Below are 24,382 nucleotides of genomic sequence, written 5' to 3' on the forward strand. Positions count from 1 at the left end.
ATTTCCATTCTTGAGTAACACAAGAGTATTACCATGCTTGATTGTTTAGTGGGAGACCTTTTAGTTTAGAATTTGAAACTCATGGCTTTATTTGTTAAGCAGCAACTTTGCAAACATTTAAAAGCAATTTTGTTGAGCAAATATGTACAATTATATATTTTCACATATATATATATATATATATATATATATATATATATATATATATATATATATATATATATATATATATATATATGTAGTTTCACTCCATGGAGATATAATTAAATCCATGAGGGACGTGATGGAAAACACTCAGACAAAGCTGACGGATTTGTTTAAGTCCAACAACCAGCCCTGCTTTACATGTTTTAGATGTTTACATCTAGAGCATGAACTTCTGGCTTAGTCTCAGCCTAACCATGATATATTCAACCTTATTCTCTCATCCCTGCCCTCGGTCCCTCTTTCTGTATGCTGGAAATAATAAACAATCTAATAATAATCCATGTCTTGCATTATACTGTTTCAGTGCTGTTATCTGCCTATAGAACACAAACGCTCTGTATACTAGGAGATCTACAAAACACATACTGATCAGCATCTGTCTTTTAATAATTTGTTAAGGATTGGTATAGAACTGCTTTTCTGGCATGGTAAGTTTTATTTTAGAGGACTACACACACTGCAAAATTACCTAAACAATTCATGTGTTTATTCACATTTATATTCACAACCGTTCACGTGAAGCCTTGAAAAAAATAAAAATTACTGACACTTTGATCACTGGCCGCTTCTTTTGTAGGGCTTGCTGTATTCACTCTGTCAAAGACATCAAACAGTACAGTGAAATAAGTAAGAAAGGCACCAAAAATGTATGAATAGTGTCAGCATAAATAAACAGGCTACCTGAAAAATATAAATGAATGACCAATGTCAAAATGCAAATGCATGTATAAGGGAAAGTGTACAGTTAATTTTAGGTGCTATGACTGCTATTGTCCTGTAAATAGTCCTGTGGCATGACAAATGAATTTTTAAAGTGCAAATATTCCATGTAGTCTCTCAATTAATATGAGCTTGTAAAAATTCATATAGTGCAATTATAAGAAATATCATATAATAGCAAAATGCAGTTTAAAATAGATTTAGATGGAGTATAGCATGTCACACGGTACATGAGAACTTCACAAAAGTATCTCATGTTAACTACCAACCTAGAATATATTAAATTAGAGAACCATATATGTTCCATTCAGAAGTGATCATCCCTATGCCCTATTCCCTTTGAGGACTTTACCATCCACTGTGGGAGCTTTGAAGGGCTAAAAGGTGTGGGGCTCAAGAATAACGGTCATTCGGAACTCACTTTTTAAGTGTGGGGGGGGGTGATTCAGTTTGAAGCGATCTTACAGCATGACTATCATGATTGTTCTCCCTTCAAAGTGCCCTTCGGTGGGTGATTTATCCCGTTTGGAATGCAGGGCCAGACAATGCTGCCGAAAGAATGACAGAAGTGATTTTGCTAGACTCAGTCTCCATCCTCTTCCTTTCTACCCCAGAAAAGAGATAGCATATGTTATTTATGTTTTATGCATATAGGCCTACACTTAAGTAATTACATAAGAAATTTATGTTATATCTAAATCTAAATTAGTCTTAAAACACTTAAACCTATACCATATACTCAATCTAAAGCCAATATATAGCAAGCTGAACCAACGAGTTGACAGCTGAAACAATGTTAAACTGAAACTAGAGATTAATTTCTATGAGAGACATCAGACTCACATGTATGGAGATGAACATGCCAAAAAAGTAACATAAATAAACTGGTAATCTAGCTAGTGAGCTAACTCACAGAGTGCTCAGAAACACAGTTATGTTAAACTTTCTATGATATAAATCAAGGACTAAAAACTAATCAAGAAACGAAAACAAAGCGAAAACGAAAAAAACTTTGCAGGATGTAACCTGTGGCGAGTATCCCGTGCGTTTCAGCGTCACCCTGGAATTGGAGCTCATTTGCCAATCAACCATGGAATGCAGACGCTGATCGGCGTCACCTGCGAATGATCAGCTGGAGGGGATTTAAATGCCGGAGGAAGAGGAAGACCATGAGCACCATCTCCAAGGCATGACACTAATCCTCTTCTCTTTCTCTTTCAATTCCAGACTCCAGCAACGAGTGAGCGCCAATCGACGCACATATTCCGCAGAAACTTCACGAAACACCGGATTCACGAACACAGACACCCGACACGCTCACCCCACCCTTGCAACGAAGACACAACGCACCATTAAGTTCTCCTTTTGCTTATTGTCACAATAAAACACCCCCTTTGTGGGACTGTGCACTTGAGAATAATTGTCTGTTCCTCGTTCATCCCACCACCATCATGCAGCAGCGTCCCTTCCGGGTCCCTGAGGCTTGCCGACAGGCTATAGAGGAGGAAGTGCAATGGATGCTACAACTTGGGTTCATCGAAGAGTCCAGAAGCCCCTGGTCCAGCCTGATTGTGATGGTTCCAAAGGGCGACAGCACCCTCCGCTTCTGCAATGACTTCTGGAAGTTGAATGAAGTCTCCACCTTCAACGGATACCCCATGCCCCGCATTGACGAGCTCATTGAGCGGCTGGGCCGAGCGCGGTATATATCCACCCTGGATCTGACCAAAGGATACTGGCAGGTACCCTTAGCCCCATCGTCCAGGGCAAAAAACAGCATTCAGCACACCTAACGGCCACTGGCAGTACTGAGTGCTATCCTTCGGTCTACATGGGGCACCTGCCACCTTCCAATGGATGATGGACATCCTCTTGAGACCCTACCAGGCATATGTAATGGCTTACCTGGACGATGTTGTGATCCACTCGGAGCGGTGGGAGGACCACCTGGACCGTCTGCGGAGGGTGCTGATTGAACTGAGGAAAGCTGGACTCACTGCCAATCCAAAGAAGTGCCACCTAGGAGCATCGGCGGCACACTACCTGGGATATCCGATCGGATGGGGTCTGATCATGCCCCAGGAACAGAAAGTGGAGGCAGTACACCCCTTTGGCGACCAACCACCAAGGCCCAGGTACGTGCATTCCTTGGGTTGGCGGGATATTATCGATGCTTCATACCTCACTTCTCCACTATAGCCTGTCCCCTAACAGACGGGGCAGCCTGAGAAGGTGCAATGGAGCTGCCCTGCAGAGGAAGCCTTCCAGAAGTTGAAAAATGCCCTGACCTCAGCTCAGGTCCTACATGCCCCAGATTTCAGCTGCCCCTTCCTCCTACAAACAGATGCCTCAGATACAGGGTTGGAGGCCGTCTTGTCCCAAGTCCAACCCATAGTGTACATCAGCCAGAAGCTGACCCCAGCCGAAACCCAGTATGCGGCCGTGGATAAGGAAGCGTTGGCCATAAGTGAGCCGTCCTGGAGCTACGATACTATCTACTGGGCTGGAGCTTCACTCTGCTGACTGACCATGCCCCATTGTAATGGATAGCAGGAGTGAAGGACTCTAATGCCAGGGTAACCCGCTGGTTCCTTGCCCTCCAGGACTTCCATTTCAAGGTGCAACATCGAGCAGGGGCAGCCAACGGCAATGCAGACGGCCTGTCCAGGATGTTCAAAGGTTGGTCAGGTCTGTGTAAATGTTCACTCCCTCCCCCCCATCCCCTCTGTGTGCTTCCAGGTCCAGGACGTCGCTTGGGGGGGAGGGGGATGTGGCGAGTATCCCGTGCGTTTCAGCATCGCCCTGGAATTGGAGCTCATTTGCCAATTAACCGTGGAATGCAGACGCTGATCAGCGTCACCTGCGAACGATTAGCTGGAGGGGATTTAAACACCGGAGGAAGAGGAAGACCATGAGCATCATCTCCAAGGCATGACACTAATCCTCTTCTCTCTCTCTTTCAATTCCAGACTCTAGCAACGAGTGAGCGCCGATCACCGCACGCATTCTTCGGAAACTTCATGAAACACCGGATTCACAAACACAGACACCTAACACGCTCACCCCGCCCTTGCACCGAAGACACCACGCACCATTAAGTTCTCCTTTTGCTTATTGTCAAAATAAAACGCCACTTTTGTGGGACTGTGCACTTGAGAATAATTGTCTGTTCCTCATTCATCCCGCCACAAACCGAAAATGGGAACAGAGTGATTTTCAATTGTTCCGCAGTGAAAATGTTATTTTTAAATGCTGGTATCCGGTTATAACTGGTTAATTTTGTACAGATACTTTTTTCATGAAACTTAAGGCCAAAGTGTTTATCACTGTAAATTTTTTGGAACTAGCCTACACCACTTCATGTTGCCCGAAAATAAATAAATAAATGCTTTAATCCTGAAGGAAACTGGTGCAACACACATTTCTTTGCCTAATTGCCTAATTGTTGTGGATGTTGAATTCTGTGAATGAAGACCTTTTTAACAGTTATGTATAATTACATGCACGGTTAATCCAGATGCAAGGAAAAAAGTAAATTTCTCAGTTGTCTTTACTGAATTATTGTTAGATACGAAGCATTATAACAGATTTGAAGCTGCCGGGCTTTGACGAAGAAGCAGATCTGTAATTTAAATTATACTTAACTGTTAAATAACTGTATGCTTGTTACGATTTCTGTGCTGATAAATCCACCACACAGGAAAAAATTTGATTGGTGGATTTATCAGCATAGAAATCATAACAAGCATACAGTTAATTAACAGTTAAAGGTGCAGTATGTAACAGTTTTCATGTAATATTCGCCTTTTTTTGCCAATGTGTGAACGGCTTGTAACGCAACTTAAAAAATGAGCCCTTCCCAGACTTCCTAGTTTGCCTATTAAAGCCTGTAGACTGATTTTCATGCAAAGGGAGTGGGTCGGTTTTGCCGGGAAAATCCAAAGGGTGTGACGTTTATGCATGCTCCTGAGAACCTTGGCTCAGACAGTAATAGCTTCTCTTCCACTATTCAACAGTGACAACAAACTGCAACACTAGGAAACATTATCTTAGAGATGGAATCCAGCAAACGTCCGGCTCCCAGCACAACACCGACTCCTACACAAACTCAGAGTAAGCCAAAAAAAAAAATAAATAAATAAATAAATAAAATTATGAATGAATTCCGTCTGGCTAAGCGGGAATGTGATCGCGGTCGAGTGAAAACTAGAGTGAATATTGGCAGGGCATTTGATTCCTGGAGGGACCTTGGGGATCAAAACCGGCCCTGAATTGGTGTTCTTCTTACTAGACAGGTAAGCTTACATAACTGCAAAGCATGTGAAATATAGTGCCATAAGGATTGATCTGTGTAATTTTAGCTAACTTGATCTTGCCTGCTAACGCTGACGAATTGCAAGCTACCTTGCTTCGTAACTTTCAAATAATTTCAATGATCATCTCTTTATACTAAAACTCAGGTATACAGGATAAATTCAAGCAAATACGCTGGTTTCTTGATCGTAGTTCAACATATGACATACAAAACATACAATAATGCAACATAACTGCAGTGCAACAGTAAACTGTCTGGTATATTTCGGTAGTATGTAGCTGTATGTGTGTATCAGTATGCTACGTTAGCTGATAAGTAGTTTTAGTTTAGTCTCAAAGTTTGTAGTAAAACAATCATAACTGTGTAATTTTAATTATGCTACCTCATCTGTCAGCATGATGCCGGTGAATCACGTTCAGTCTCTTTGTACGTTACATCATTGTTTTGGCCGATGCTCGCTCGCTTACGTCCCTATGGAGTGTATGCATGAGCATGAGCATGAGCAACAGGTAGCTGGCTGCAGTTCACTTAACAGCCACAGGTGTCAATAATAACAAGGTTTCTGAATCTTATATACTGCACATTAAATATAATTTTAATTACAGATCTGCTTATTCGTCAAAACCACGCAGCTTCAAATCTGTTTTAATACATCATACCTAACAATAATTCAGTGAAGAATGTTATTAACCATTCTTTTATTTTGTAACCATTATTTTTTATTTTGTTACATTTGGAAAGGAGGCTGCAGAACTTCTAAACTGGAACTAAAAAATACAGTTTTTGCTCAGAATGAACCGAAATGAAAAACATTTAATTTTTATTCCCTGGTTTAAATGTAAAATTGCTAATTTTTGCATTTCTTTATTTAATTAATCTCAAAAGTTATTTTGTTTAGTTCCAGAAGTTTTAAAGTAGATATCTGAAGCATTCTGATTTGGCGGTGCTGACACTATCAGAACTTAACAGAATTTATTTACACATGCTTTTACATTTTATTTACACATGTATACAGGGGCATGCATACAGACTCTAGCTATGTTTATAACTGAATACTAATAAACTACACTTACTATTTTTACAATATATACTCTTTACTGTGCACAGTATGTAACTTTTTTGTTGCGAGGGACACCCATAAAGGCAGCTATATATTTAACTATATTTGTGTAAATAGTAAGCGTGATATTATAAAAACAATATGTTGTTTGCAGAATTTAATATTTCCTTGTTAGATGCACTGTATAAACCTGAAAATAAACATTTTCAATTCAGTTGAAATGTATCTGTATTGCATTGTGCTTTACAAGAAAAGGGTATTAAAACCAAAAGAGAATTATAGGTAATAAAAAACATCTGGTGATAGTAATACCAAGAATAAAATTTAAAAACCAAAAAAAAAAAAAAAAGAAATTAATAATAAAAAATAATAAAATATCAGAGGGTGAATTAAAAGCAAGACCATAAATATAAGTTTTTAGCTGCTTCTTGAAATAATCAACATAGATTTCTTGTCTAATATGTGATGGGAATATGTTTCAAATCCTCAGTGCACAGCTATAAAAAGCTGCCTCGCCATACTTTTTGTAATTTATCTGTGGCACATTTACCAAGCCAGCATGAAGCGACCTAAGCGGGCGGTTTGGAACATACACCGACAAGTAGTCTGAAAGATGTGAAGGTGCTAGACTATTTAGGTCTTTAAAAACAAATAAAATAATTTTAAAGTGTGTCCTCAGCATTACAGATAGCCAGTGCAAAGATGCTAAAACTGGTGTAATATGTTCTCTTTTCCTGGTTTTGCTTAAAATTCTTGCAGCAGATCACTTTTTTTTTTTTTTTTTTTTTTTTTTTTGGCAAACCAGAATAAAGTGCATTACAGTAATTTAAGCATGAAAATACAAAAGCATGAGTCAGTTTCTTAGCATCTTCCAGAGAAAGGTAGGGTCTGACTCTTGCAATGTTTCTTAAATGATAAAAAGCTATCTGTGTAACGTTGCTGATGTGACTTTTAAAATTCAGCTCAGAGTCGAGGCTAACACCCAGGTTTTTTTAGCAGATTTCCAAGCCTACTTAAGATTTCTTCTCTCTCAAAGCAGATTGTCTCAAAGCAGCTTAACAGAGAATATTGCCTCACATTCCCCTGTGTGCAAGCTTTAAAGGCAACAATGGCATAGACAAGCTATGGCTGCCAATAGAATAATATAATCACAATTAATCTCATGATTTCTCAGCAATCTTTAAAAAAGCTAAATGAAACGGTAATTAAAGTCAAATTCAGTAAACGTTAACTTTTTTTAATGTATTTTTTTTTTTTTTTTTGAACATTTTATCAAACCCGGTTTGAAAACCCCTGACAAAGAATACCAGGATGACAACATTTGCATTGCTGAGCTTTTATTTCCAGTGTCACAAAAGAACAGTTCTGATTATAGGTTGTGTATTGCGCAGTAGCCTATTCAGTAGCTAAGCTAGTATTGCATTCCAAATGTAGCCATACCCCTTCTTATTTCCTCCAACACTTCCTTACATTTCTCCACAGCTTCCTCTCTTGGCTCCTCTATATGTGTCTATTTCTCACTTTTCATGCAATGGTAAGTCTGGGAGACCTTAGACCTACTAGAAGCTTTCTCTATGTATGTCCCTCAACGGGCCTCTTTTCCCAGTCTGTAATTAGACCTGGCCATATACGCATACACACACTGTTGCCAACTTCATATATCCAAATGGACCTCAAACCAGGATATGACATCAGTGTTGGTCATGAGAAAATGCTCCCTACCAAACAAAGCAATAGGCTGGCATTGCTGTGATGCAGATAAGAACAAGTTTTGAGCCTATATATTTATGGCACACTTCCCATCCCAGTCATCTGTGGTGGAATACGCAGCCTTGACCAGTTGCCCGTTGACACCACAAGGTCAGTCTACCATTAGTCAAAACTTTGGACCAGCAGTTAGACATTCATTGCCAGTTGTGTGAATCATAACCCAGTAGCTTGGTCAAGGTCAAGTTTGCGGTTATAATTATAGGACGATCAATTGTGAATTGGGTTAGAAAGGTTGAGACGGGTAACTGTAATTACATAAGCTGAAATAAAGGTGTTCTGGAACAGATGTATTTAAATTATAATGTGCAATGACAGTGAAAAATGGGCGGCGCTAGGGGTGGGCTACCAGGGCTTAAGCCCCGAATGTTTTTATCATCTTGTAGTGATGTCAGAAGTACCAGTGCTTAGGTATCAAGATGACCCCCAAAAAAAAAAAAAAAAAAAAAAAACAATAATAATAATAATATATATATATATATATATATATATATATATATATATATATATATATATATATATATATATATATTAATAGTATGTAATATATTTATAAATTAATGCTACCGGTCTCTCTACAATATTGATAACACCAAACACAGACTTAATCCAGCACTGTCTTGTTGGCAGCTGGTTTCTAGCATTCATGCAAGAAGAACGCTCACATAGGTTTGGTTTGAAAGTTGGTAGGGACATATTGCAAGAATAATATTCAAATATGTTGGTATTAAGAAAATGCGAGAAAGTCATTTTGGCAGTATAGGTAATATAACATTATTACCTTATATAACAAGTCTAATTTATTCAGTTAAATTATTTTCTTATTTCTCTGCCCCACAATATTAAATATTAGCTTTTTTTTTTTTTTTTTTTTTTTTAAGAATTTCTTAAAAACAAACACATTAAGAACTGACCACTAGGGCTTCACGGTTTGGAGGAAAAATGTGATATGCAATAAATTTGGATAATATGACAGCACTATGCAATGCGATAAACCTAAAATTAATGGGTCAAAATAAAATGTTTTTTTTTTTTTTTTCAAGAAGATTTACCTCGAGAAAATGTTATCCAAGGGACATGAAGTGAATGTATCATCCAGCATTAAACAAATGAAAATCAAAACAAAGGGTTGGGTAAATTAACAATATATATTTGCACAATGACATCACAAAATAAACAAATTATGGGGTGAATGGAGCATTGATGTTTTTCCCTACTTTCTGCTATCCAACTCCTCTCACTCCCATAATCTTTTCTTATAAAGCTTATTTATATGTTCTTACATTTTTACCTGAAAACATAGGCCTCCTGATCAAAGTAGGCTTTAGACTTAGACTACAACCAATGACCTTTTATTTATTATTTTACTGACAAAATATACTTTTTTAAATCCGTCCCTTTATTCTTCTCTAATGTGTAAAATAAAACATTTATACTGACACAATCATTCAAATTTTAAGGTGTCTCCCTCAAGAGGGTGCCTACCGGCCGAAACAGCAGAATCCTGGGATGCATGCAAAACTCAGAAAATTTTTTTACTTGAAAAGAATGACTGGAAACTGGAAATGTTTGTACAAAAAAAGTATGCTTGTTTAAATCTTTTAATGTCAAGGGTAGGAGGTAAGATACCAGTGGAAATCCGCCTGTATAAGGATTTAAAGAAAAGGATTTAAAAAAATAAATTAAATAAAAATCGTACAAATGACTGTGATTAGTAATGTGCATCCTGAACATCGCTGAGAAAATAACAGGTGCCAAGTGACAACACCATTTATGCGCTGCTTCATAGCAGGTAGTACAATAATTTCTGCATGGCAAAACTACCCAAATGTTGATCGGGACATTGCTGATATTCTGAAAGTTGATAGGGACATGTCCCTTTCATCCCTGCTAAAGGAGTCTGGGCTGAGCCCCAAGCATCCACTGACCTTTGAACCGAAGTATTTAAAGGTGTAGACTTTGATACTACTCACTTAATCTCAGTAACCATCATGTTAGAATCACATGACCAGCTGAATACTACTCACTTAATCTCAGTAACCGTCTTTTTATTGGACACTTTCACTCTTGGATTAAATTAATCATGGCTGATTGTGAATAGTGAATTTCTACAATGGCATCTGTAACTGAAAACGACTGATTTTGTATGATGCTGCATCCACACCACTAGGTGTCACTGTGAGTCCAAGATAACATGAACAAAAAGTTACTGAGTGCACCTTTAAGAAACAAACAATCAGTAATCTACTCTTAGAATGTTATTCATCTCACTAGTTGTCATAAAGACTTGAAGATGATGTTTTGGATTACCATCATATTTTTGTGAACTGTAAAGGATATGCAAGGTGCTTTTGGCCCATTTTATCTCATACTCCTCAGTGTTATGTAGGAGGAAAATACATTTATACATCTTTCTTTAATTCTTTTCTGTTTTGGAAACCTGGAATTTTACGTGGCAAGGTGAAAACTGTATTTAGTAAATGACTGCAAATTGATGCTTTCTCAAACGTGATTGTATGTTCATTTCTCTCACATTACATTAAATGTATGGCTGGTAAATGCGTTCAAAATAATTATTAATTGAATTACTGTGAAAAATGAATGAATAATAAATATGAATTGCCTGAATTTTAAGCCATTTAAAGTCGTTGTGATTTTATTTTTTATATTGCCACCTGCTGTTTTAACAGAGTACTGCATGAGGCTGAATTGTATTGCAATGACTTAGGAAACACACCAGGTGTCAGTCTAATGATATATGTCAAAATACTGAGGCCACGTCTACAGATTTGAGCTAAAACTCAGTGCGATTTAATTAAGAAACATGCTCAGGATTAAGAAACGAGAGAAGAACACGTGTTTATCTGCACCACGATATGCTTTTGAATGAATGTGGACTGCTTTAATTTTATCATTTGCTCTCTGCCAATTAGATGAAATTTCCGGGTTAAAAGTTAAGCTCAATCCAAAAAGAAGAAGGACCCCTGTCAGAGCAATTCAGTTCTGGTCTTGCCAAAATACTGAAATCTTTTATCAAAGTCCCTGATTTTGCAGCAGCACATTGCTTCCCCTAATCGATTATTATTATTATTCAAATGTACACCTGTAGCATCTTTTATAATCACTTGTCTTATGGATGTTCCATTTTTTTGAACCTCTGATGTTTACTGATAGACTGCATTATTCAGTTACACTTACAAATCATCACTTGCATAGCTCATTAGCCAAACCCATTGTGAAATATTTCCAGGGAATTAAAACAGCCCTGATAAATAACATTGAAACAAATCCAGTGACTGATAACACCAATCTCGCTCACCTGTTAGTGCTGGCACTTATGAAATTATTCTGCATGTTAGTACAAAATGGTCTTTAGTTGCTAGGAGACATGTATGCCTAATTACATTAATTACATAGCAACAAACAATCTTTCGGCAGTTTCGCTTTGATATGACTGATGGCAGAATGAAGAACATATCAATTATGAACATATCAAACATATCTTTTGTAGGGAAATTAGATTTGGGATACATTTACTTGCAAATTTCACTAGGATGGGGAAATTACCAGCTGTCTTGGTTGAAAAAAAATATATAGTATATAATAAAATTGCATGTATCTTTTCAGGACACTGTATTTTAAAGAATATTTTGTAAAAATCCAAATAATTTTACAGCTCTTTATTGTAAAGGGTTTAAACAATGTTTTACATGCTTGTTTAATGAACCATAAACAATTAATGAACATGCACCTGTGGAATGGTCGTTAAGACACTAACAGCTTACAGACGGTAGGCAATTATGGTCACAGTTATAAAAACTTAGGACACTAAAGAGACCTTTCTACTGACTCTGAAAAACACCAAAAGAAAGATGCCCAGTGTCCCTGCTCATCTGCATGAATGTACCTTAGGCATAATGCATGGAGGCATGAGGACTGCAGATGTGGCCAGGGCAATACTGTGAGACACCTAAGACAGCACTACAGGGAGACAGGAAGGACAGCTGATCGTCCTCGCAGTGGCAGACCACGTGTAAAAACACCTGCACAGGATCAGTACATCTGAATATCACACCTGCGGGACAGGTACAGGATGGCAACAACAACTGCCCGAGTTACACCAGGAATGCACAGTCCCTCCATCAGTGCTCGGACTGTCCACAATATGCTGAGAGAGGCTGGACTGAGGGCTTGTAGGCCTGCTGTAAGGAAGGTCCTTACCAGACATCACTGGCAACAATGTCACCTATGGGCACAAACTCACCTTCGCTGGACCAGACAGGACTGGCAAAAAGTGCTCTTCACTGATGAGTTGCAGTTTTGTCTCACCAGGTGTGATGGTTGGACTCGCGCTTATTGTCGAAGGAATGAGCGATACACCGAGGCCTATACTCTGGAGCGGGATCGATTTGGAGGTGGAGGGTCCATCATGGTCTGAGGCAGGGTGTCACAGCATCATCGGACTGAGCTTGTTGTCATTGCAGGCAACCTCAATACTGTGCATTACAGAGAAGACATCCTCCTCCCTCATGTGGTACCCTTCCTGCAGGCTCATCCTGACATGACCCTCCAGCATGACAATACCACCAGCCATACTGCTTGTTCTGTGCATGATTTCTTCCTGCAAGACAGTAATGTCAGTGTTCTGCCATGGCCAGCGAAGAGTCCAGATCTCAATCCATTGAGCACGTCTGGGACCTGTTGGATTGGAGGGTGAGGGCTAGGGCCGTTCCCCCAGAAATGTCCGGGAACTTGCAAGTGCCTTGGTGGAAGAGTGGGGTAACATCTCACAGCAAGAACTGGCAAATCTGGTCCAGTCCATGAGGAGGAGATGCACTGCAGTACTTAATGCAGCTGGTGGCCACACCAGATACTGACTGTTACTTTTGATTTTGACCCCCCCTTTGTTCAGGGACACATTATTCTATTTCCTTTAGTCACATCTCTAGTAGTCAGAGACTCACAAAACTCTTCTGCTGTACAGCCCTCATTGGCATGAACATCATTAGCAGATGTAGAAAACTGGTTCATGCAGAGTTTGATAATGCCCTAGGTGGAGAGTTGCAGTCTGTTTGGAGGGAGGCATTTCAGCAGATGCAGAGTGCCAGCAGTCTAGAGAAGTGAAGCGTAGTCCAAGTAGCTGGAAAAGACATGGTACACATACCTGCTTCATTGATTACAATGGTAATGGTCAAAGGAGCAAAGAGTATGTTAAATGATGGTTCATGGGACTTCCTGTTAGATCCAGCGAACACACCCTTACCTGGTGGTCTGGTTGTTGTTCCCTTACTTGTGTCTTCAGAGAAACTGTTGTTTCTTGTACAGGTTGTGAACCTCTACCCAAATTATATCTGGTTACATGCCAGAACCAGAACTGGTACTCTGTCTCATGTTGAGAGTGTGAAGTCCAGGGAGACACGTGAGGTGAGATTTCAGAGAATTGCAGCTGATAGTGTAGAGATTATTGTAAACATAAAAGACAGTCAGTTATTGGAGGACAGCTCCAAAGCGTTTCTCAACAAGCTACACACTGGTGGTACTCCTGAACAGCAGACAGAGCTGAGTGATTTGTTGATTAAGTACTCTGATGTTTTTGCTCTCGAGGATGAGGACCTCGGTTTTACAGACAAAGTGCAACATGAGATTCACGTGGTGGATGATGTACTGGTGGCCCAGTCTTATAGGCATATTCCACCCACTCAGTATAGGGAAGTCAGAGATCATATTACCAAACTCCTTAAGAAAGGAGTGATCGAAGAAAGCACTAGTGCTTATGCTTCACCTATCCTGCTAGTTAGGAAAACTGATGGCAGTCTCAGGCTTTGTGTCGATTACAGGCAGCTGAACTCAAAAGACCAAGCGAGACACATTTCCTCTGCCTAGGATATGGGAAAGCTTTGATGCGCTACAAGGAGCAAAGTTATTTTCTTCCATTGATTTAGTTAGTGGATATCATCAGGTTGCTGTCCACAAGCGAGACAAGCATAAGGCTGCATTTACGACTCCATCTGTGAACTTTGAGTATTCTCTGATGCCCTTTGGGGTTTGCAGTGGTCCTTCGACGTTTCAACACCTTATGCAGGCTTCCATGAGTGATCTAATTTTTCAGATCATGTTAGTGTACATTGATGACATACTAGTGTACTCGCCCACTTTCCCTGAGCACTTGCAGAGACTGGAAGTAGTCTTTAACAAACTTAAAGAAACAGGTCTCAAAGTTAAGCCTGAAAAGTGTCATATATTGCAGCAAGAAGTAACTTTCTTAGGTCATGAGATCACAGCTCATGGTATTGGTACTGATCTAGGTAAAGTTGAAGAAGTTAAGCAATGGAAAATTCCCAGTACAGTTGAGGAATTTATGCTCATTTTTAGGATTCTGTAGTTACTACAGAAAGTTCATTGAGGGTTTTTCTAGAATTGCCGACCCCCTACATGACTTAGTAAACCTGTGTATCAAGCAGTTTGGCATGACAAAGAGAAAGTTTAGTGCTTTGTGCCAATCAGTGTTTGAGCTGCTGAAGGAGAAGCTTACTTCTGGTCCTGTATTAGGGTATGCATATTTCAATATTCCTTTCATATTGGAGACTGATGCGAGCAGTGAAGGCCTGGGTGCTGTCTTATATCAGCAGCAGGGTGAGTGTAGGAGACATATAGCTTATGCCATTAGGAGACTTTGTAAAGCAGAAAGGAATGACAGAAATTACAGTAGCATGAAGCTTGAGCAACTGGCCCCGAAGTGGGCTCTCTCTGAAAAATTCTGTGGTTATCTGCTGGGTTCCAAGGTTGTGGTCATCACAGATAACAACCCTCTGTGTTATCCAAAAACGGCCAAGCTCAGTGCAATTGAGCAAAGATGGATTGCTCAATTAGCCGTCTTTGATTTTGAGGTGAAATACTGCCTAGGATGGCATAATGCAGCTGCTGATGCCCTCTCTAGACAGCCAACAGCAGGGGAGCCTGCCACTCCTGAGGATGCAAAATATGATGACTGTATTGCCACCTGCAATATAATAAACAAAGGCACAGCCTTAGAACCTTACTTAGTGATGGCTGGTGAAAAGTGCTGTAGGGTTAGACAGATTCGTGCTTTAGAGTGTGGAGTAGAGGAAGGCAGTAACCCACAAGGAAGTACGCCTACTCTGCTGGGTTATAGAACAGCTAAACTAAATGATTTTCAATTGAAAGATCCCACTCTTAGTTCTTTCAGAACCTTTTGGGATCGTAAACAAAACCCCACCACTCGTGAGAGATCTGGTCTATCAAAGTCTGTACGGTCACTGATAAAGCAGTGGAAGTGTGTTAGAAAGCTGGATGGCTTGCTTTATCACATTGTGAATGACCAACATTGTGGTAAATGTCAACAGCTGCTTTTAGCCTCATGTGTAAAAGAGCAGGTCCTTGAAAGTGTTTATGACAGTATAGGACATCAGAGCAATCAACACACTTGTTAAGGCAATGGTACTTCTGGGTTGGCATGTATAATGATGCAGAGCAGTGGATCAAAAATTGTCAAAGGTGCATCTTAACCAAGATGCCACAGCCAAGGATACTGTACATCCTCCTATGAAGCCATTTCTGTCTTCAAGGCCCCTTGAAGTAGTGGCAGTAGGTTTTACTGTGCTTGAACTTGCCTCTGATGGCCGGGAGAACATGTTCATTGTGACTGATGTTTTCACAAAGTTCACACAGGCATTTCCAACAAAGCATCAGAGGGCTGATACCACTGCCAAGATCCTTCTGAATGAGCGGTTCATGAAATATGGTGTGCCTGAATGATTACATTCTGATCAGGACAGAAATTTTGAAAGCAACGTGATTGCTGAGCTGTGTAAAATGTATGGTGTAAGGAAACCTGCACCACATCCTAAAGGCCTCAGGGTAATGCTTAGTGCAAGTGCTTTAATAGAACGCTCCATGATCTTTTACGTACACTTTCCCCTGAAAAGAAAGTGTTGGCTAGAACACCTTCCTGAGTTGGTTTATGCTTATAATGTAAGACCACATGCAACCACTGGATAATCAACACATTACTTGCTGTTTGGAGTCAACCCATATCTTCCAGTAGATGCACTGCTAGGTCAAGAGCAAGCTGTGGACAGAAAACTTGATTGGTTAGTGATTTACCAAGACAGATTGAGAGAATCCAGGGAATATGCTGAACTCAAGGCAGCTCAGAAACTGCCCATTTGAATGGCAAGGATGTTTCCCTGTTATTGATGTGGGTCAGCAGGTATACTTGCGTCACAGACCTTTGAGTAGAAACAAAATACAGGATTCATGGGGTCCTACTGTATACAGGATCGTACATACACTATTGAGCCCCTTGAGGGTGGTCCTATAAAGAGAGTCCACAGAGTTGACTTGTGCCCTTGTGTTAATTCTGTTCCTGAGCCAGAGATGACTGAAACCCGTTCTCCCACAATACCACAAAGTTTCTGAGCAGGTTGAGATTGTGCATTCTGATCCTGATTTTGTTGTGTTAGAAGAGGTTACATATCCTAGTCTGCAGGAGAATGTGAACCCTAAAAACCCTGTGTCAGCCGTTGAAGCCCTTATAGGTGAACATATACTTATTTCAGGGAACATTGAACTACAAGGTTCTGTACCAGAGAGAGTTGAGTTTAGCAATGCACAACTCCTAGAGTGTCTGGTCCAGGACACTGGTCAGTTGAGCCTGACACTGTCACGGGTCTTAGAATGACTGAACCAGAGATGAAAAAGCCTGTACCAGCTCCAAGAAGAACTAAAAGAGCCAATGCTAGTGTACACTCAACCCCATTTAATGAGCCACAATCAGCGTGCAATGCTGTTTCATTCAGTCCTGAAGTCTTTTCTCAGGTGTTAACAAGCCTGGGTAGTATGTTCTTTAGAGAAACTGTTAAAGAAGTGAAAATATGTGTTAAGTCATCGAGGACAATGACATTTAGCAGGGGAGAATGTAGCCAAGCGGAGAAATATCATGCAATTTATCTCTGGTCATAAATTGGACGTGGCCTTTTAAGAGTTTTGTGACGCCTGCTGTGTCACACTCATGTGTGCAAGAGAGCTCCCGGTTTTGTTCATCGGTTGATAATTCTTTGGGCAAATATCACATTTTACACAAAATGCTCATAAATTGCATTAAATGTGTCTTCAAGAGTTGTATGTTAAAGCTGAGTGTTTATTATGGATCATTTTTGAAGGATGCATATTAATTGCATGTGTGGAGTTTGACCATGTTTGCTGCACATGCAAGGAACTGGGTATGTAAATTTAATATTAATCATCTTATTTCTTTTTTTTCTTTTTTAAAATTTTTTCCCCTTTTTCACCCAATTTGGAATGCCCAATTCCCAATGTGCTTTTAAGTTCTCCTGGTCACATAGTGATTCACCTCAATCCGGGTGGCGAAGGACAAATCCCAGCTGCCTCCGCGTCCGAGACTGCCAACCCGTGCATCTTATCACGTGGCTTGTTGAGCGCATTGCCATGGAGACATAGCGCGTGTGGAGGCTTCACGCCATCCACCGCGGCATCCGCACTCAACTCGCGCCCCACCGAGAACGAGCCACATTATAGTGACCACGAAGAGGTTACCCAATGTGACTCTATCCTCCCTAGCACCCGGGCCAATTTGGTTGCTTAGGAGACCTGACTGGAGTCACTCAGCACACCCTGGGATTTGAGCTAGCGAACTCCAGGGGTGGTAGCCAGCATCTTTTACCACTGAGCTACCCAGGCCCCCAATCATATCTTATTTAATGATTTATAGCCCAGAGTGTTTTCCAAATAAGTATAATATTTGTTGTGTGTGAAATATATGAGAATTCTATTGTTTTAAACTGTTATTCATGCCTTTAAAGCCTGGAAAAAAATAAGTAAAATGCTTTGAGTAATTTAAGCAGGCATTAAGTATATGTTGAAGCATGTGGGTAGGCTAATGCCTTGTTTGTGTTTTCTTTTGACATTAGTCTCTACCATGTTTCATTAATGTGGAAATTTAATTTCCGTATTTCAGTTTCTGAATTTTCTTTATTTGTTTTCTTTTTAAATATAATACGACCCCATCGACTGCTATTGTTTTCTTTTTATAAACAGCCATCAGAATAAAAACCCCAAGATATATTTTTGTATCCTGTGTTGTTTCTTTTCAACTCACCAGCTACATAAATTATGACAGAATTTTCATTTTTGGGTGAACTATCCCTTTTATATCACTAGTAGTAATGCTGAGTATGCTCAGAAACACTTTCATAGAGAAAGTGGCTTTGAACTTTAAGCACACCATGAAGATCTAAGAAAAAGATAATTATATGCACCATACTTTGTGGTAGGATGTCAAGTGATTTATTTCTTTTCCACTTACTATTTTCTAAAAAGGCATAGACATGCTTTTTTGACTGTGTTATTATAGTCAGATTGGTTGCTCTGAGCTAAGCAAGAATTGCCTTTAAACCATTTAGCTTTGAGATGTAAAAAAAAATAAAAAATAAAAATTGTCCAATTATTCTTAAATATCAGTCAGTGTATTAGATAAAACTGGCCATAAATAAATGGTGGCAGTTTAATTGTGTGGTGTTGTTGTTTTGTTTTGTTTTTTATGCTGGAAAACCTGACTCTCACTTTAGGAGGGCAACAGACACTGCAGTCTGCAAAAGTAAATTCAAAAAAAAAACAATGCAGAGACAAATTATTTATATTTTCTTTTGACTTGGTAATGGTCTCCACATCAATAACTCGTCAATAAGAGAAGACTGAAATACCAGTTAAAATAACAGTCAACACAGAAACAGAACATACCACTGTCGCTTCTGGAATAAATGTTCTTTGACATGAACATTTGAAAATGATTAATACAATTTGCATTTATTTATATATATATATATATATATATATATATATATATATATATATATATATACACATACATACATACACACACACGTATTTAAAGACCTTTCCACCAAAAATATGTTTGGTTTGAAAACAGTCTAAATGCCTATGATTTCTAGTTGTAATTGTGATTCAAAAGCTTACAGACACTATGCTACTGTGTCAAAAAAGTTTGATTAACCCTATTGTTTTGTTGATATTGACTTAACTGTTGTTTTAGGTCCCAGAGACTGCAATGATGTACATGTAAAAAAAAAAAAAAAAAACTCATACATATATATATATATATATAGAGAGAGAGAGAGAGAGAGAATTTTGAAAGATTGATAAAGTTATTAGAGACAAACTTTGATGTTGGCTTGACAAAGTTTGAAAGTCTGAAAGTTCCAAATAATTTACAGGTAGATAGATAGACAGATAGGCGGATGGATGCTGTTCGTCTGCTTGGTGAACACAATCTTGAGACAGTGTTTTGAAAAGAGGGGGAAGTTCCAGAATGCTCGTTGAAGTTCCAGAATGGCTCAAATCGATTACAGCACCTTTTAAGCAGATTAAAGGTCTAGCGTGGGTTGTTTACATTTTAATTGTTTGACAGTTGGAGTTTTGGCCCATTTGAACATTATCGATGTGGATTTTATCCAATATTAGATCATCAGCTGTGCAATACTCTACACCAGACACGAGTGGCGCGGCTCATTGTAACAAAAGCAAATCGTTCCCATTATAAACAATCAGCGTGTTTAGATGCACATTCTTACACCGTTTATGCTTATTAAGCCGACAACATGTGTGGTCATGTAAATGCAATAAACGCCGTTCCTTTATCAGTGTAAGGTCACAAATGGCATAAGAATATACAGATCAACACAGGTAGATTTTTGCCCATTACGCTGATTTCATGTGTCATCGGCTCATCCAATGTGCGCACATGTTAAACACATGCCTCTTCGCCGTTTGATGTCAAAAACAGAGAATAACACGATTATTTTAAATGTCATGTAGACAGTGATAGGTAGTAGCTTCACTACATTTCTAAGTAGCGAGGTGGTAGCTTCGCTAGTTTTTAAATCAGGTAGCTTTTCAGTAGCTAAGCTATATTTTTGATTAGGTAGCGCATAGCTTTGACAAAAGATACACTGCTACATCATACATCAAAACGGTGTTTAATATTGCCAGTTTTGAATCAGAATTGAAGATGTCTGACTCGCAAATTAATCACCCATCTGAGTCGGTTCTTTACAATGAATTGGTCACATGTTATAGCAAAGTTGTCTGAATTGGTTCGCGGTTTAATCTGAATGACTCAAAGCGCCAGCGCGTGCTACTGAATCATTTGGTGCGCGCTCTCACTTGCCAACACAATCACAGAATTTTTTAAAACACGGAAAACAAAGATAGTGCTGGTTGTAGTGGATCTACAATCAATGGAAACCAAACCTGCAAATGTGTCCTATTGTTTGCCAGTGATGAAGAAGGTCTTTATTAAGTTTAACACGTGTACTGCTTGAATGGCACTGCAGATAAAGCTTTTACCACTGTAAGAGTATCAAAGACTTAGTAGCCTACAAGTAAACACATTAAAAAAAAAAGTACCATGGCATTAACATGTTTTTTGGACAGTCACCATTACCTGGGAGCACCATGTTAATACAGTGGTATACGAAGGTAGTCATATAGTGAAGTACCTTAGTAGTACCACGGTATTCTTTAAATTACCTTGAAGCACCATGTACATTCAATTGTATATGAATATGTTAATCATATATCAAATTTTCATGGTAGTACCATGGTATTCTTTGAAGTACCATGTAAATACAGAATAGTACATAAAAATGGTAATTGGATCTCAAAGTACCATGGATTTACCATCTGATACCATCAGATATCCCATTTTTATTGCCCAGATGTGCTCACGCACACACAAGAAATTTGGCCTCTGATCAGAAGCTTCCAGTACATACAGAAATACAACAGCAAGAATTGAACACAGAATTACAAGATAAGATGAATAGTATATGTACAGAGATTTTATACAGGAATGTGCAATGGAAATTTTGTTCAAATGGGTATGGGTTTGTAGAGGTAGTAGTATAAATATGAATTTACATGTTTTTTACATCCACATGCTGTACGTTTTGCACCATACTGTAAAGTTATATACTGTACTGCACTAAACTGTAATATACTGTACCATGGCTTTGATAAATGTCATGTGAATATATATTTTAGATGCTCTGTCTATGACAGTATTCTCCATGCATCTGGTTGAATAAAATATGAAGTAACTTAAATGTAGCAAGCTACTTTTGGTGTGTAGCTTGTAGTGTAACTAGTTACTTTTTCTGAAGTTTAGCTTTTAGCTTAGCTTAACTTAACTAATTTTTATGTTGAGTAGTTGGTAGCTTAGCTTGCTAAATGTTTTCAGTAGCTTGCCCAACACTGCATGTAAACACGGATTTCTTGATTTGTCAAATTTTTTAAATAACCTGATTTTAGTGAGTAATCAGCATACTGTTGTGCATGTAAACATGCTCAATGATGCTGCCTACACTGGATGTGACGCGCATCGTGCCATGCCACGGCGACAGTAAACGAATGCCCTGTTATATTTTGCGTTGCACGCGCTGGCACTACTCCTGCCAACAAGACAAATAAATGGCTTGGAATGTTCGCTTTGATGCATGCAGTGTAGACCGCCTCAAGGCGTGGCTTAGACAACGGCTTGAAAACGGGAGAGTTGGCTAATGCAATGTTTGTTTGACAACTTAGGTTAGGTTGACAATTGTTCAGGCTAAGGTGGTAGCGTGAGCTGACCTCAGATCTGTCTGAAACCAAACACTCTTCTAACAGCTCAGGTTTAAGGTGCTTTAACTTAAGCAGTTTGACCAGCTGCAAGTCTCGGGCATGTAAACATCAGAGCTTTTCACTCCATGGTTCAACATTTTTCAGTAAATCTTCAAAAAGAGGCCAACTGCTTGCCAACATCCTTGTACAGGTACATGGCATGCCAGGTGTCACTTTCTGTCTCCATGACTACCACAGAAAGGTAAAATCAGTATCAAGCCTTAGGATGTCTTTACTGGCAGGGGGGTAATAATAATATAATAAATAAATAATTTTATTAACAATTTTTATTTTCCATTTTAATATAGTTTAGTTTTTGTTGGTTTCCACTCTATGACTGCTATTTTTAGATGTGTTTTTCAGTGTTTTTTTAATATGTACTTCTTTTTTTGTGTGTGTTAATTTTAGAATTTTAGGGTTGCCGAAGTTAATTGGTATACTGATATAACTTAAATATGTTTGAATATTAAATACTTATACAGTATCAGTTAAATTTGTGGTATAGTTTAAAATTGCTGTTAAATTTCTGATGGCCACCTAGTGTTATCGCTATCTAGTAGTATTTGAGGGCAGGTTGTAATGTTAAAATTGTATTATATACGTGTAAGTAATTTTTAGTTAATTTTGTAGAAATTAATATATATTTTATTTTAATTTAATTTTCCCCCAAAATGTTAATCATTTTATTTTTTCAGTTAATGAAAATGTTCTCCTTTAGTTCTCATTTTAGTTTCGTTAACAATATAAACACTGGTAAGTAAGAAGGATTTCCCACACCTACAGAGAGAAAAAGTTACAAATGTTTTACCCATATTTTAAAGAAAGGAAGAGAGCCACAGTCTTATTGTGGCCGTCTCCCATTCAGCCAAGTTTCAGAGTGTGGTGCAATATAGATAACTAAAGAAAGGCATTTCTCCAAACATGAGGTCACAGGCACAGGAACAGTGGTATCATGTGCTTCTATACACACAGCTCTGACACATAATACTTAATGAGGAACAAATAGTGCCGTTTTTATTTTTATTTTTTTTAACTGCATTTCCTCTCTTCCTGGATCAAGTGTCTCCACCAACAAAAACAGTCTCGTGTATGGGATATGCATTTACCATGATGACTGGTCTCATCATTACCAAAGATACAGAGGATCAGTAGGTTCAGCAATGACTGTGGGGCACAGTGACCATATGGGAAGATTGTATTTTTCAAACATATGTTGTACATATGGCTAATGCCAATTTTCCTTTCCTCTTTCCCACTCTCACAATTATGTAAAATTTATGTAAAAAATTAACCCTCATGTACCTTTGGGATTGATTTTACTGCAATGTTTGCTAGTGGCCCAAATGATGCACATTTAAACTTAATGAATTTTCAAACTAATCAGTTTTTTTCCTAATAAAAATAATAAAATTAAAATCAAGTAGGCAGATATTTATTACATGTTTTCCATCTGTTTTGCTTCACATTTTGCAGACCACAAACATAAACATAACTGGTGTAAGGTTAATGCATATCAAAATAGAGTGGCTGTATTAGACATTAGAGGACTGAATAAGTCAATCTGATTTTGTTTTATTACTTTTTTATTATTATTAAAATGTTATTAATTTATTAGTTTTTGCCATATCTTGTTTTGTTTTTTCATTTGCTTCTCTAATTTGAAGTACATGTGAAAATTTGAAAAAATAAAATAATAATAATAATTTAAGCTAATTTCTTAAAGTGGATTTTCCAAACAAGTTGTTTTCATCACCCATAATTCTGAATAATACAGGCATAAAAACAACGGTCTAACTGGGATTTCTAGGAACCAGTATTTTGGTTTATTCAGGTTATGGCAATAGGGATAACCTGATTAAAGAAAGCTGTTTGTTTTAGATTAAAAATTCACCCTGAAAAGAGTGCCACACTGGTAGAAACAAATTTATCTCAAAATGTGAATTTCGAGGGTGAGACAATGATTTTGTGCTATATATGCATCAACTAGTATGAAATGACTTTTTTTTTTTTTTTCTAAATGAGACAATGAAATGCAAATGGAAGAGAATGAAGGAAAAATAAGAAAGAGAACAAGACAGACAGAATGAAGAGAAGAATCCTGCAAGATTTCTGCCTGCAGATGTTGACCTAGTCTGGCCCACCCACGTTGGCCTCAGTGATATCTGATGGCAATGAGTGATGATGTCACAAGAGCTCAAGCAGGCCAGAAGACTAGAGGAAAAAGCTTATCAAACTAAGTGTAAAATGAATGCACACACATACTGTATACATATGCTCATACACACAAACACATTTATGTGCCTACTACTCACACACACACTCCACACACACCAAGCTTACTGCTTAAGCGAATCAAGTGAACACCACATTTTAAGTAAATATTTTATATCCAAAGCACAGAAACTTTTATCTAAAGCAGTAGAAAACATTATTTTGAAATCTGCATAATTATTAATATTATGCTATTAGGCTTGTCCGTGTCTATAAGCTTTGAAGCAGTCTACTAATATGCTAATCTACTCATAAAATACAACACATATACACACATACACATTTATTAGATGAACCCTTTGATATGTAGCATTCAAACCTGCTGT

The sequence above is a fragment of the Myxocyprinus asiaticus genome, chromosome 30, assembly GCF_019703515.2.
Source record: "Myxocyprinus asiaticus isolate MX2 ecotype Aquarium Trade chromosome 30, UBuf_Myxa_2, whole genome shotgun sequence".
Classification (NCBI taxonomy): domain Eukaryota; kingdom Metazoa; phylum Chordata; class Actinopteri; order Cypriniformes; family Catostomidae; genus Myxocyprinus; species Myxocyprinus asiaticus.